Raw genomic sequence first — 16,854 nt, 5'->3', positions numbered from 1 at the left:
TTATGCATTATATCTCTTAGAAGATTGAAATGGCATCTTAATGATATTATATCTAAGTGAAGAATATGCTCATGTTAAGCATGCTAGTGTGTGAACTGTGATGAATGAAGAAGTAAACATGTTTAGAAGTCAATGTCATGAGAATGGTGATTATTTGAAAAGTTGTGCTCTCTTGTATACACTCACGCACACACTTGAAATCAATGAATGAAGCTAATGAATGTGAATGGGGGATTGTGGGGTGGATAGTCTTCGTGAGTAGAGATGAAGTATCTATACCATTACCTACGCTCCCTAAAAGACTAATATATGAAAAGGGGAGGTTTCGGGAGAGCACTATTCGTGATATGAAGTGTTTAGTAGAAACCTCACTATCTCCCAAGAGCTTTCTAAGATAGCTTGGAGGATGGATACCCTTCGTAAGTTGAGATGTGGCGTCTAGTATATATTCCCTAACCTTGAATAATGAATGTTTAAGACTCTGTTAGGGATTTATGCTTATTACCGAGAGGATATGAAGAAGGGGTGGTTAAACTTTGTGAGTTGAGATGTTGTATCCAATGTACCTATTCAAATGAGTACTCCTCGTTAGTAGAGAATGAGTTACTTAGAAGAAATATTTGTATCCCTTAACTATACATCCGTATAGGTATAGTTATCGTAGATTCCATGTAAAGGCTAGGAGAATGCCCTACCCTAGGTAAGTGGTGATCCCTCAATCGATAGGGGTTAATATCGATATTCCATGTCTAGTTCTCATGGTCTACATAGGTTAAAGCTATCCCCCACAAAAGAATGCGATGAATTAAGTATTCTAAAAAGTGTAGTTCTTAGGGATGGTGGTGGTATGGGGTGCTATCTATCCATTGCATGTGTAACCACTTGAAAAGGAAGTCATGGTGTGTCTTATATGCAATTAATGAATGAGTTATAATGTGATATAAATAAAGTTATGTTACTTAATTTTTATGTTAAGAACACATGTTAAAGGTATGCCTTGTATGATGAAATCTATGAACGGTGAATGTGGTTGTAACAACCCTAAAAAAAATTGATAAGCTAAGTAATGCCTAATGTGTATATAATTCCTACGATTAGACCGGGTTCACACGGATTGATGCGCGTAGAACCAGACCTCTGAAACCTTGTGACATCCAAGCCAACTAACTTGGGGAGTTAGTTGAGCTAGGAAAGGTTGGGTTCAATCATTTAGGTCTCCCGAATATGAAGATTTACTCGGATGAGTCTTTACCGGACTTAAAGAGGGGAAATCATAACTTGGAGGGTCTAAGGGTAAACTTCTCTTTTGGGGGAGAGAGGGCCGAAATTGCCCTTTTAGCAAAATCTTGCTCCACCAGGGTTCGAACCTAGGTGGGAGCAATGATTTAATTTGATTTATTGATATTGGTAAATTTATTTAATTAATTAATATTTAATAGCTGATTTAAGGAAAATGAAAATAAAGTTTTTATTATTAATTATTATTTATTAATTAAGATATTTTATTTGACTAAGTCTTGCCTAAAAGTCCTAGTTCTAAGAGAATACTACCTCACATCTCTCTCTCTCTTGCACGCCTATCTATTTATCTGTCACGTCTGTCTCTCTCTCAACTTCACGTTTCTCTCTACTTTAGCAGAAAACAAAACAATAGTTCTTCACACTTGAAGAACTTACAAAAATACAAACGAACAAGCTAATCTAAGAAAATGAAAGTTGATGAAATTTCTAGTTGAAAGGTGTGAGATTTGTTGGTGAACGTGAATTGGTGGTGGGTTTGGGCAGCAAGTTCAAGTTTTGAATAACGTAAAAATCAGGTATGGGTTCTCTTTTTGATAGTCCCTTTCCCAAGAGACTTTTAAGTTCCCCATTACATGTTCCTATCACTAGCTACCAATGATCTTAGGTTGGTATGTTTGCTGGTAGAATTTAGGGATACTGTGTGTGTGGTGGTTATCTCGTTTCGAGTATGTATTCGCAATTATGTGCATGTTTTTGTGTTTTTTTTTCAAAATATGAATGTAGACATGAATGTATGTGTGCAAGGTTGTGACCATGACTTTGAGCCTCTGTTTTAGCATGCTAATAACATAGAATCACTTGTGTTTTATGTACAAGTAGATTTTCCTAAGATGTGATATTCACATGGTTGAAATGCTATCAATTCTAGTTAAAACAAATCACCAAATCATTCGTCTAACTTATCTTAAGAACCTTAACAAATGGCTAAGAAACAAATGCTCAAATGACCCGTAAAATGATGCGTAAAATCGTGGAATAAATTTCCCAAACCTGGAAATAGGCTGTAGATAGATTCTGGGAATTTGGGACGTTAAAAAATAAAAAAGAATAGGTGAGGTCTGCAGGGATCAAACCCAAGACCTTACTAAGTCTTACCTTAATAAATAAACAAAAAAAATGCACTAGGCGGGGCTCGAACTGGGGGCTAGGTTCGGTGAATTTAACAAGGAAAAAGGAGGATTAACAAAATGTTATCGTGGGGTTTCGATCCCAAGACACGGAATCTATCCCACGCCCCTCAGCGACTGTAGAAGAAAATTAATAACAAAAGAAAAGGGGGATGTGGGGGATCGATCCCACTACCCCTTGGTCAGTAGCAAAATTGTGAGCAAACGAGAGAGTAACAATTAAAAAAATATATGGGGTCGTGGGGAATTGATCTCACGCTCTCAGCAAGCTCCCTAAACTAAAAGTGAAGCAAACAAAGAAAAAAAATACTTATGGTAGCATTGGGGAGCGAACCTAGATCCACAAGCCAAAGGACACAAAAATCAAAATTAAGGAAAATTGCTAAGGGTTGTTCAAGTGATTCGAAACCGGATTCTTTTGTCCAAATTTCGTATTGACACATAAGTCTTACGTGACTTACACAATTAACGAATGTTTCCTATAAGAATTAAATTGAGATTTCGATATACTTAAAAGATTTATAAGTCTTGTACCACAAAATCTTGGACATCATGAATCACTTAAATGAACTATTATTGAAGCCTCATGGCTTGTGTGTGTGGACTCATAAGTCCAGTATACGTTATAAAATGAATCTAAAATGTAATGTGAGGAATGATGAGACCCCAAAAGGATTAAGTATGAGTGTGAAATACACTAAAAGTCCAATCGCATTGGCATATGATGAAAGGAACATTCATGTAGATGGGTGAGTAATAATGAAGAGTAAATGTGCTAAAGCTAATGAATGTGGTGACAATATGATAAGAGGCTAATGTGAAAGATGAGAGAAATCTCAAAGGATCCTAAGTAAATGTTACCAAAACGTACTCACCTATGAGAGTGTAAAGTTAATTAAGAGACAAGTCTCTATGAACACTCTAATGAAAGTATTGAAGTTAATGCATACTTAATACTAATGATAAGATGAGAAATCATCTAATGAGGTATTATGTCCTCATTCTAGAATCCAACTTCCATGATGTATGAGTTGAATGCAATGGAACTCTATACTGAGCACTGAAAGGATAGCTATGAGTGGTGATTCCTTCCTTTGAAAGGGCGGAGGTTCATGTAACTCTCATGAGATGAGACTGTCCGGCATATGCCGGGCATCGGTCTCCATATATCTCCTCGATTTTGAACCTATACTGCTAATATAGGGATCTAGCAGGGTTCGACTCCCTATATATGCTATCATGTTCGGGTCACTTTGGCGGTGATTCCACCTCTATTCTGTGTGGGGTTAAACACAGGATTTCATGATGCTTACATGACCTATGTCAGTTAAGGTTAAAGTTTCCAAAGAAAGAATGAGGCAAGCCTCAATAAATGCACATAATGAGATGAATGATACCAAAGGTGTTAGGATAGGATAATCAAGAGGTGAGCTAGACTTAAGTAACAACACTAGGTTATTCTTGCTCATTGCACAACGAATCCGATGAGAGTCTTAAATTACATCCTAGGTATGACTGGGGGCTTTACTAGTATATGATAGAATTAAAATGAAGTACGTATGAATGAATGAAGAAGACTCTGTGTTTGTTAAAGAAGGCTCCCTAGTTGAGGTCCCATTTGTTGAGCCCTCATTTTGGGAAGTCCTAATGTCAAGTCCATGATTCCAAGGTCTCATGGCATATGAAAGAATGATATGAACTACGTGATATGATATGTGAAATGTTATGTGTTGCCTGTAAAATGACAAGTATGATGATGCATGTTACTCTCATGTCATGACTTTCCTAATCAAAATTCGGCAACTCCAGTGACTTTCCTAATCCAAACATGGCAAGTGCACTGACTTTCCTAATCCAAATTTGGCAAGTCCACTGACTTGACTTTCCATAATTCATATTGTTAGGAGAGAGGTCTTCTTAATCATGCATGTCATTGGTGTGTGCTTGAATATACCCATACTTAGTACAAGTGTGTACTAATCCCATACAACTCTATACTTTTAGGTGTAGGCACAGGCGGACGCTAGAGCTTATGATACGACGTTGCAGCTATCCGGACGTGGAACATTCATCCGGACTTGGTATGCCCTCATGCTTTTGAGGACGCTTGACCATTATATTCTAGATTAGATATAGATTTGAGTTAGTGGAGTATGTTCCACTACTGTTTCGATTCTAGTTTCATTTCAGATTTTGTTTTGGTGCTGTTTTGGCATGGATATGTTTGATGTAATTATGAACTGCTTCTTTCATTTGATTATTTCTATATTAGATGGTTGATTTGTGAATGCCTATGATGTTAAGTATAATATTTTTCACATGAAATAATAAAACAAAATGTTTAAATTTTCCGCTAAAATTAACTTGGATTGAGTAACGATGACGTATGTAGGCGTGTTTGAGAGGTCAACAACACCGGTATCGTCTGGGGTCTAGACTCCGGTCCTGGCAGTGGTGTGCCTAAGCTCATGGAATCCTCAAGGATCACATTGTGGAACTAGTAGTATGGGATGCAACTTTCACATTGCACTTTCTGTAACTTGTAGGTCCACTTGGGTAAGTGCACATATGTGAAGTCTTTAAATGCAAGTGTGTTTCTTAAATCACTAGATATGAAGTGTTGACTTGTTACCCGTGCGAAGTAAGCCGATAATGGGTAGTCTTGAGGACCACTTAGGTGTGTTTTGAAGGACTTTTATGGGCGGTTCATTCATGTCTTACCTTAGTAAATGTTAGTATAACCTAGGATACGGAAAGTTCTAAGGAAATGAGTTCACTGTGAGTTGAAGGTTGAGTTCACTGTAATGTGTTGGGTTTATTGTATTGTTCCTTAAGTTTAATGTAAAGTGGTTTTTTATGCTAAAATTATGGAAGTTCTTTTCTATGTGCTAGATGAGGGCTTATATGTTTTTCTACTTCTATATTCATGAAGGTTTTAGTTACTTTACATGAAGGCTTATTTCTACTAAAATGTCCTTTTTTTGCATGTTTTTGCATAAGTCATACTTAGTACAATGTTTGTATCCTCATACTTTTCTATACTTTATTAGTATAGGTTGGAGGCAAGTTGAAGGTTAGAAGGCAAACTTGGGAATTTAACTCTCTCAAGACTAAATATGTCCTGCTATATTCGAGGTCATAGTCTTTATTTATTTAATTCTTCTTTAAGACTTGTGTAAGACTTATTATGTATTTTCTTTCAATGTAAAGGGACATGTACCTAATATATTTATGTTGAGTCTTTAAGTTGTCTTGTTACAAGGAGACTACCTTTTAGTATTAATGAAGGATCTTTCCTTATTATTAGTATTTCGTGAAAACATTTAATTCCCCAATACTTTTCATGTCTTATGCAATGAATGATAGCAAGAAGGATAGTACAAGACCTTCGAAAGGTCAAGTACACAATTGGTCCAACCCAAGTGTTCTCGTAACTTCTAGGGGGTACTTTTGGGTCATGACAACATGATCCTCTGAAAATTCGCGCAAGAACGAATTAGAAGGAAATTTTTTAGAGATCAAACTCTAACGCACGAAATGAGTATGAAAGAAGTGAAGGAAATCCTAAATGTTGCAGCCTCCTAATTATAGCTATGTCGCACTTCAAACCTATAACTATGATTCTACAGCCACATAGTTATAAACTCCCTAGGACTATTTAACTATGGGCTCTGATACCAACTTGATCAAGCTCTGAGCCTACACCTTGGACATGGATGACACTCAAGAACCATTGGTGGCCCCAAGTGAACTCTTGGTCTGGCTTACTTAACTCAATGGAAGACTCAAAACATCAATAGAAGGATTAAACTGCTAACTTACCCAATTGTCTAGAACTGAAATCAAAATGTTTTTAAAATACAGATTTAACTTAGCCAAGTGGTAACTCAAAACTAAACATAAAAGAATGACGAATGAACTAACATCTGATTGATTATCTATGAAGCCTCTAATAACAGGGATGGATGTTGGGAAAAACCCAAACATCATATTGAACTAATTGGAAAGCAATGAACATAGATCATTCAGAATGTAAGGAGGCTCACCGACTAATCCTGAACTGCTCACTGGATCAATAATGCGCTGAAATGCCGATCCTAGTTACCTGTTTCTGCATCATAAGACAATGCAGGCTAATTCGCATTAGTAGATTGAATGTAAGAGTAAGTGAGTTGAAATTCTAAAATAAAATAGGTTTGAAAGAGATTCTACAATAAATGCTTACATTGGCTCTTCTACACTCATGAATACTTAACTGAACTGATTTCATTATAAAGAAATTTAAAACAAGTGAAATATTAGGAAAAGGAAAATTGTTTAAAACGCGATGTCAAGTCATAATCATAATAAAATACATATCATGCTTCCTCTCAAAGTAAACTTGTGCAAATGATGAATGAAGTTCCATACCCCCATTCATACTAAGCAGTTGCTCTTGAGGAACCATGCAATTACTGTTGTGGGGGTTTCTCTAACCGACAACCAATACGTAAGAGCTATAGTGATAATAGAACACTTCACCTCACGCTGTCAAGGACCATCCCATACTTTTTCGGGGGTATAGGTAAACTCACTAAGTGGATCCACTAGTCTATGCGAAAAGGATTCATCTAAAAATTATGACCGTGTTATACCCATTACGGCTATATAGTTTATGGAGACTTGAGTTAATATATACTCAGATCCCATATTGATGCTAAATACTACTCCTAGAAATATACTTAGCTCATATATTTCAAAAACAACTTCTTTCTCTATTTTGAGATTAAATATCAAAAACATAACTCAAACTCTATCATGGAAATCTCGATTTCCCTTCATGCTTCATTTAAAAAAGGTATTACTCTTTTTCTAAAAAGTAGTCCAGAGGCTTTTTGGAAATTTCAGTTTTAACGTGAAAACATTTTTAAAATCACTTTGGGAATACATCATCCCCATATACTTCTTTTGAAGAAATTAAATTCAAAACCTTACTCTCTACTCTTTACTCAACTTGAACATTAAGTCTTAAAACAAAGTTAAAAGTGTTTGCAAAAGACTTCTTCAAAAGACTGTAAGAACTTCCTAAATTTTGCTCTTAACTTTCCTTGATGCTGAAGTTATGGAATTCAAGGTCATCATTCATGTTGTTAGATGATTTATAGATGTTTCAAAGTCATTTAGAGTAGTTAGAATCAATATAAAGTGATAATACACTTATGAAAGGCTTAAACAGACTGAAAAATGAAAACTCGGTGAAAACGTAGATCTGGGCGCGTCGAGCCAGCCCTTTTTTTACTAAGACTCATTTTGAGCGTACTGTAAACGCGCCACCCCAGCCTGCCTGGCGCTATAGGGGCGTGTCGTACCACCTGTTCCTTCAGGTAGAATCTAACGAACTTTTGGCCTCATTTTGTGATTTTAAATCGATTCAACCTGATTTCTTTTCACAAATTCACTTTATATTTATGCACCCTATTCATATACACAAGGATCTAACTTAGATAACTCAAGAAACAATACTTTAATTATAAAGAAACTCCTAAATCTTAACTCATGTTCAAGAATAAAAATAATTCAAGAACAATTATCAAGAACATTCATATTCCAATCTTTTCAGAATCAATTTACACTGAATCAAACATGTTTGGCACGTGGGTGAACAAATCCAACATTATGAAAGGCTCACATACCTTATATGATAAAATCTATGAAGAAATTTGCAATCAACTTCTTATGAAAACGAAGAATCTTTCTTTTTTTCCTCTTTTCTCTTGCGTACTTTCTCTGAAAACCCTAACTCTATTTGGTAAAAGCGTAAACTGAATCCTATTAAGTTATACTCTAAAATATTTTTAAAAAAAATAATCAATTAAGTTGGTTAAGGAAAATACCAAACTACCCTTCAAAAATCCAATTTAGACTTTCCTTATTCAAACACCCCAGCTTCTAAAAGGCATAACTCACTCATATGTACTCGGAAATGCACGAACTTGGCGGCATTGGAAAGATCATTTAAACCATATCTGGGAGTACACATAACTCCTTATGAGCTAGGAGATAAGGCCATTTGAAAATTACTAAAACTCAACTTTTTCTTAACTTGAACAAATTTTCCAGATTTGTCATATTTCCAAAAATGACTATTTTAACTTTTATGCTTCTTCCTAGCTATTTCAATTTGTGAGTTGTTACAATACGAATAAAAAGTTGGTTATTGTATTTTGATACATTTTGAGTTGACATCACTATTTTAAAAAGCTTTAAATATTGTATCTCATATTGTTGCTTTCATATTAGAGTTTAGTAGAGGTGAGTATTGTCTTTCCATTCATATGAGATCAGCTATATATGTGTCAGTTTTCCCTTACATGCTTCTATATTAAATGTTCTGATGTCATTCAACCTGAATCTTATTTATGATAAGGGTAAATGTGTTTGGTCTTCAACACGCGCTTTGTTATCCCATTTTCACTCCAGTCAGCTTTGGTGAGCCTCATTGCTTTCTAGAGAGCTTCAATTATTGTTGTTTTATTGTTTAAGTTGTTGAGGGTCTTGTCCCAACATCTATAATAATATTTATAGCCTTCATATATAGTTAGAAAGTCAAGAGTATCTCCCTATTTTCCCTTGTGAGTTTTGAGACTTTGAGTTGTTTTCTTATGGTTATTTGAGTATTGCCCAAACATTCTTTGACTTAAGTTATTGTTGAGACCTTATGAGTTAATCTTTTCATTTGAATTTCCTATTTTACTTCAGTAAGTCTTACTCTAAGTAGTCAGGCCAACGTTCGATTGGGGACTAGTGATGGTTCTTGAATGTTGACCATGTCCAGGGTGTAGGCTTGAGGCATGACATCTTGTCCTTTAAAATATTTAGGAACGAAGAATCAAGAATCTATTGGCGTCAAACACACCAATTATCCCTTAAGCATAAACAACATGACTTCAGTGGTACTACAGAAATAGTCACTACATGCAAAGCTTCACAAAAAGAAAACCCCTCATTATTACATCACAATTTAAAGAACCATTAATAATCAAGTGACAACAAATCAATATCAAGTAAGTGACTCGAAATAATTAGTTTCTTCACATGCTCATTTGACAAACTTAGGACTTTCCAAAATTACCGCTTTCTCTATTTACATGGCCTCGCAAGATAAAACTTCTTAAAATACTCACAAATTATTCACAAAACATGGGACAAAGGCACAAGCACTCATACTGCCAAAGAAAATCCCATAAACACAAACACCACACCATAGGCCTAACCTTATTTTCAATCATCATTGGCTCAAAGTATTCGGTCGGAGATCACAAAGGACTTTATCAATCTTTCAATGTAGGCTTAGGAAAGGTTAAGATAACATTTGGGTTTAATGACCACACCCTCCTTGAATGCTAGAAAATACTATTTTTCATTTTCCAACTTTACCACTTTTCTTCATTTATCAACCCAATACATACTTTTTCTCATTTATCTCAAGATGCCCAACATGCAACAATTTCATACCTAGGAGGATTCAATTTTCTTTTATTATCTTTCTTTATTTTTCTATTTTTTTCATTTTTTAACAATTTTTCCTCCATTCCCTATCGTAATTCAATTTTTTATTGCTCAAAATTGAGACCTCATATGATAAGCATTTCCTCTATGGGTTTTCAACAACACACCCAAACTTGGGATTTTAGCCTAACTTTCACAATTTTTGAGTTCAATGAAGGAAGTTTACAAAAGAGGATTTCTTTTTAAAATTTGTTAAGGCTTGTAATGAGGTTACCAAGAAAATGACATTAAGCTCAAATCAAAAAGTGAACACAAGGAATGATTGAACAATTCACTACACAGGGCATGCATATAAAAAAATATCTTTTTCAAGTACAAATGGAATCACACTCAAAACTACTAAATAATAAAGTTATGCGATGTGGGGTGGGCAGGATTTAAAATTTTGCGGGTTAAGCTCAACCCGCCCCCGCTCCAATGCCATCCCTAAGCTCTAGTGTTCGAGGAAGGATTGTAATGGGTTTTGGTGCCCCTAAAATGGTTATTTTCTAGTTATTTGGATATGAATGGCTAGACTGAACTATTTCTTCAAGGAAATATTTCAGAAAAAAGACCTGAGGTCACTGATTTTATGCCAATCGGGATGAAATATGGATCGCTCTTTTCTACTTCTGTACATGGTATTGCTATACACCTAGTTACTGAGGATATATCCAGAATTCTACATATTCTCAGTGAAGAATGGGATCATTTACATAGACCTCACTCTCATGGAATATTTTATAAGTCTTAGTTGTGTTTTGTCTATTCAGTACTAGCTTAGATATTTTGTAGAACACTATTTTGTAGATAAATGGATAAATTCGCTTCTACTTGTGACTATGAATCGTCTAACTTATTGCTTTGGCTAATCTGTCAAAGGATTAAAAAACATTACGATGATGCTAAAAGAGGGAAGATATAGGTTGTGCAATGTTTATAACTCAATGACTAACTTGTTTCATTCTATTGTTTCATACTTTAGTGCCTGCAGGTAAAAAAGATTGAATGCACCAAGATGAGATTTGTGATCATCAAACTGGGATATTTGTATACATGTTTTCGAGTTTATTCATTTGCTTTCCCCCCATAAATTTGTCAAGATGGGCAGATCTACAAGCTACACTCTTCTGTGATAATTAGGTCATGAAATGTTACCTTTCTCCATATGACATTAAAGTAGTATGATAATTACCTTTTTGGTGAAAGTATAGATTTGTACTGTTTGTTTAACTCAAGTGATATGTATCTTTTCAAAAAGTAAAAATAAAATAAATCTAAGCCATCACCTTAACCATGTGGGGGGTTTGAATTGACCCCTATCATGTCTATAACATCCAAAAAAAGTTACAAAAGGTTAGGGGGCATGGACCTAACATCTGTTAGAGAATGAGGATAAACTAAACAATCTACAGAAATACTAAAATGGCAGACTTTCATACTATAAAATACAATGGTTCAACTAATGAAAAATACATTTGTCGTATGTTCTCCTTATGCTAGGATGTTGCCACTTATCTAGTAAAAATAGTACCTTCACTTTAGGAATTAATGCAATAATAATAGAAAGTGCCACTTCCAATCGAGGACTAATCATAAAATATATTTACCAATAATCTGTGTAAATATAGTAACTTTAGATTGTGTATCTAACTTTGTGAGAAATATTCTATGAGATATTCTATGTTATATTATAGGAATAAGATATTCCCAGAGTATCTTTAGGAACTATTCCGGTGTAGGGATTCAATCTCATGCATATATATACATATATATATATANTATTTTTATATAGTATCGGAGCCATGGCTGGGGATGAAGAATGATTAAGAAATGAACCAACCAAAAATAAAATCTCACTTATGGTCTGACTAAAAATGAAAATCCAGGAAACTTCATCACGCAAGTACAAGTGCGAGGAGAAAATAATGAAAAATGGGCTCGTGCAATGCGTACGTCATTGCCTGCTCTAAGGAAATGGGGATTTGTTGACGGAACAATCACACAACCGGTAGAAGGGTCTTCTGAGTTGGAGGAATGGTGGACAGTTCAGTCCATGATAGAATTATGGATTCGAAATACCATTGAACCAACTTTGCGTTCAACCGTATAACAAATGGAGAACGCAAAAGATCTCTAGACAGAAATTATGAAACAGTTTTCAATTGCCAATGGACCTCGGATGCAACAGCTGAAATCTGGTTACGCAGATTGTATGCAGTGTGGAATGCCAATTATAGCATACTATGGAAGGATGAAGGCTATATGGGACGAACTAGCAATATGAACAAGTTCATATGTGTAGATGTGTAGGACTCAAGTGTAACATAGGATAACAGTTAGAAAATCAAAGGGTGGAGGAAAAAGTGAATCAATAACATGCTCGCTGCGGACCCATTGAAGACTCTAAACAGAGTTTACGCTATTTTAATCCAGCAGGTGAGGGTGAATACCATCACTCGTGCAAAGGAAGAAATATGTGAGGTCATCGGACTTGCACTTCAAACAAAGAGTTGGACAAGGCGATGTGGAGAGGTGTAGGACAGATCAATGAATTGTACACATTGTAAACGTTCTAGACATGAGGCAAATATTAGGTTTCAGCTTATAGGCTACCCAATTGAGGTGATTACCCTCGAGGAGAAGGATGGACTAGCAGAAAGGGGCTTTCACAACAACAACGAACTGGGTCAAGCATTGGACGTGGTCGAGGTGTAGCAGTATGTGCTAATGCTTCTCAAATTACTAGCGGAGGTGCTGGAAGATCGGGAACAACTGACATAGTTAATTATATGACCAGTGTTAGCTTGAGCAATAAACAATGATTAATTCTGGGTGATATATGGTGAACAACCATAAAACTGGTAGGGATGAGAGGATTTCAGGTAACATGACAAAATCCCATGGAAAATTGACACATGAGCATCAAACTATATGACTGCAAACTTGAAGCGCATGACTGACTTGCTTGAAGTGGTTGGATGTCATGTGGGACTTCCAGATGGACAACATAGCTACAAAAGAGGGATCTGTAAAACAAAGTGAGAACTTCAAGCTTGGAAATGTTCTCTCTGTGCCTCGTTTTGAATGTAATTTAATTTCCATATCACAATTGGTAGCTAAAATCGATTGTATTGTTCAATTCACTAAAAAATTGTGTATATATAGGGTTGCACTTCGAGGATGTTGATTGGTGTGGGTGAACGAAGGTATGTACTCTATTATTTTTGGATGGTACCACAAGCTATGGGAATAAAGAATGAGGTATACTCACTTGATCTTTGGCAAAAACTTCTAGGACATCCTTCTTTAAGGGTTACCAAGTTAGTTTCCAATGTTATAAAAACTAATAATGTGCGTAGATGGTGAATAAAGCTTGTGATGTTTTTCAATGAGCAAAGCGAACTGGATATAGCTTTAATTTAAGTGAAAATAAAGCTTGTGACAAGTTTGAACTCATTCATTTCCATACAAAAATCTATCTTCATGTGGTGCTTCATATTTTCTGACAATTATAATAGTCTATTAATAGATAAGAAGGAGGTATCACATATGATGTTGAATTTTCTAGACATGGTGGAAAGACAATATAATAAATAAGTTACAATTATTCAAAGTGAAAATGAGGCGGAATTTACTGGCAAGAAAAATTATTTTCTTAAACAGGGAATTGTTTTTCAAGGTTCTTGTGTTGGAACCCCACAAAAAAAATGGTAGGTGGAGAGGAAACACAGACACATCTTGAATACAGCACGGGCACTACGCTTTCAGGGACATTTTCCAAACCGCCCCCCCAGCCCCCTTAACAAAATGGTAGGTTGGAAAGGAAACACATGCACATCTTTACTATAGCACGAGCACTACACTTTCAGGGACGTCTTCCAATTAATTTTTGAGGAAAATGTGTGTTGGTTTCAGTTACTTGATAAATTAAACTCCTTTGATTTTAAATGGAAAAACATCGTGTGAAATTTGCATGAAAAGCGTCCTTCTTATGAGAACTTGAGGATCTTTGGTCCAAGTGTGTTATGCTCATAATCACGGAAGAAAAAGAGATAAATTTACTAGTATGAGTCGCAAATATGTTTTTGTTGGATACCCATACGGGGAAAAGGGTTGGAAAATATATGATATTGAAACAAATGAGTACTTTTTTTCTAGAGATGTTGTACTTTTTGATAATGAATTCTTGTTTATCCATCAAGTTCCCATTTCTTATCACAATATCGAAAAAGTTGTTGATAATGGATTTTTTATGATGATTTTGAGAGAGATATTGGAGTTGACCGAAAAAACACCAACCAATGATTAATATGTATGATTCACAAGTTAATGAGGGGCAAGATGCTCAAGAAATGGGGGAAGAAGACATGTCTAGTATCCATGATGTAGAGGGCAATAAGAGCAAAATAATTAACCTCAATTGGGTCGTGGAAATCGAATAAAACAACAGCTTGCTCGCCTATGCGATTATGTTACTAATACCATCCAAAAATTGAGCCCTTCCACTAGTTCATCTTCTACAATGCATAAATTAGGTACGCCTTACCCAATAACACATTATGTGAATTATGACAAATTTTCTTTGTGATATCGGAATTTTCTTGCAGGTATTACTACATACATGAGCCATCATCCTTCATAGAAGAAGTGAAAGATTAAACGAGGAGACAAGAAATGTAGATTCAAATTGAGGCTCTTGAAAAGATTGAGACATGGGTAATTCAAAAACTACCACCTTTTAATAAGGAACTCGGGTGCAAGTGGATTTATAAAATAAAATATCATTCTCATGGTTCTGTATGGTAACCATCAAAAAGAGGGAATTGACTATAATGAAACATTTGGTCTAGTTGCCAAAATGGTTGCAGTGTGGAAATTTTTAGTTGTAGCTGCAGCTAAGCAATGAGAGTTGCATTAAATATATGTTCATAACGCTTTTCTACATGGAGATGTACAAGAAGAATTGTACATGAAAATGCCTCCAGGCTGTAAACTGAAGCATTCTGGTATGGTTTGTAGGCTGCAAAAATCACTGTATGGATTGAAGCAGGCCTAGGATGTGGGTTCGCAAAGTTATCAACTTCCTTGAAGGAGTATGATTTCAAGAATTCCTACTCTGACTACTCATTGTTTACTTTACACAAGAATTATATACAACTTAATGTTCTTGTTTCTGTGGATGACTTGATAATTTATGGAAATGATCATCGTGCCATCCAAAAATTCACGAGTTATTTGGGTGATTGTTTTTCATATGAATATTTAGGCACGTTAGAGTATTTTCTGGGAATTGAAGTTGCGAGAAATTCATAAGGGATTTTCATATGTAACCAAAAGTATGCATTGGATAATATTTTTGAAGTTGGATCACTAGGAGCGAAACCTGCAAATGTTTCTATAGAGTAAAGCCACAAGTTAGCCTTACTAGAAGGAAGTCCACTTGCTGAGCCAGGGAGGTATCGAATATTAGTAGGTCGTCTCATATTTTTGTTCTTCACTAGACCAGAGTTGTCCTATTATGTGCATGTACCATTCTAATTCATGCATTGCCCATAAGAAGAGCACTGGGAAGCAGCGCTACAAGATGTTCGATTTTTGAAAGGAAAACCTAGACAAGGTATCTTATTGCGTAGTGCATGTGATCTAAAGCTATATGAATGGTATGATTCAGCTTGGTAAGGTTGTCCTTTAACACGAAGATCTCTCACTCGGTGGTTTTTTTCTTAGGCAATTCACCAAAATCTTGTAAGACTATCTAGGAAGCAACAAATGATGTCCAGGTCATCTGTAGAAGCTGAATACAGATCTATGGCCACCACAAATTGTGAATTAAAGTGGCTAAAGGAAATTTTGTCCACTCTAGGGGTGACACATCCAACTCAAATAAGACTATAATGTGATAGTCAGTCAGCGCTGCATATAGCAAAGAAATCCAGTATTTCATGAAAGGACGAAACATATAGAAATAGATTGTCATTTTCTCCGTGATGAGATAAATAAAAAGGGCAACAATCATCCGACATATGTTTCCTCGAATATGCAGATCGCTGATACTTTCACAAAAGCATTAGGAAAGAATCAATTTGACTACCATCTTTGCAAGTTGGCTTTAAAATCTTTACGCACCAACTTGAGGGGGTGGGGGGGATTAAGCAATGCTATGTGTAAATATATTAATTTAAGATTGTGTATCTAATTTTGTGAGAAATATTCAATGACATATTATATGTTACATTATAGGAATAAGATATTCTCAGAATATCTTTAAGAACTATTTTAGGTGTAGGAGATTCAGTCTCATGTATATATATTCTTCTTAACTGGAATGAGAATGGGAGGTCAGATTCTAAAACACTTAGCACTGTTTTTAAAAAAAATATTTTATGATATCCTCTAATTAATTCAATATCAACTATCGTCTATAAGATTCATTTGTTGACACATTTAATTTTGTTCTAGCTATTTATTCATGTTCTTGTGAGATTTCTGAAGGATTTTAAGTTCGCTGAAATAACTTCCTTCCATGTGGTTTTATCTCTATCTATCAACTTTTATCACTTTAAAATTTCAATTATCATATAATCACTTGGACGGACTGAAGGATATATTTAAGGACATAGCTAAATCTTCTCAGACGACATACTCTCAGTTATCTTATGTGCTACGTGCACTTAAGTTGAACGTGGTAATTTCTAATCTTGTTCAATTTAGATCCCACATCCTTCTAAAATATGTATTTCTATTTTGTGTTGTACTTTTTAATTGATACTGGGCGGAGTTTAATGAAGGTTTTTTGGTGAACCTCAGGATTTAAGGACAGATCAGTCCATTAAGACCGAAAGTGTGCTGGATCATGACTTGTACTTGGAAGGTTATAATTGAGGCCCGGAGGAAT

This window comes from Solanum pennellii, chromosome 10 (assembly GCF_001406875.1).
Source record: "Solanum pennellii chromosome 10, SPENNV200".
Classification (NCBI taxonomy): domain Eukaryota; kingdom Viridiplantae; phylum Streptophyta; class Magnoliopsida; order Solanales; family Solanaceae; genus Solanum; species Solanum pennellii.
This window is presented reverse-complemented; position numbering follows the sequence as displayed.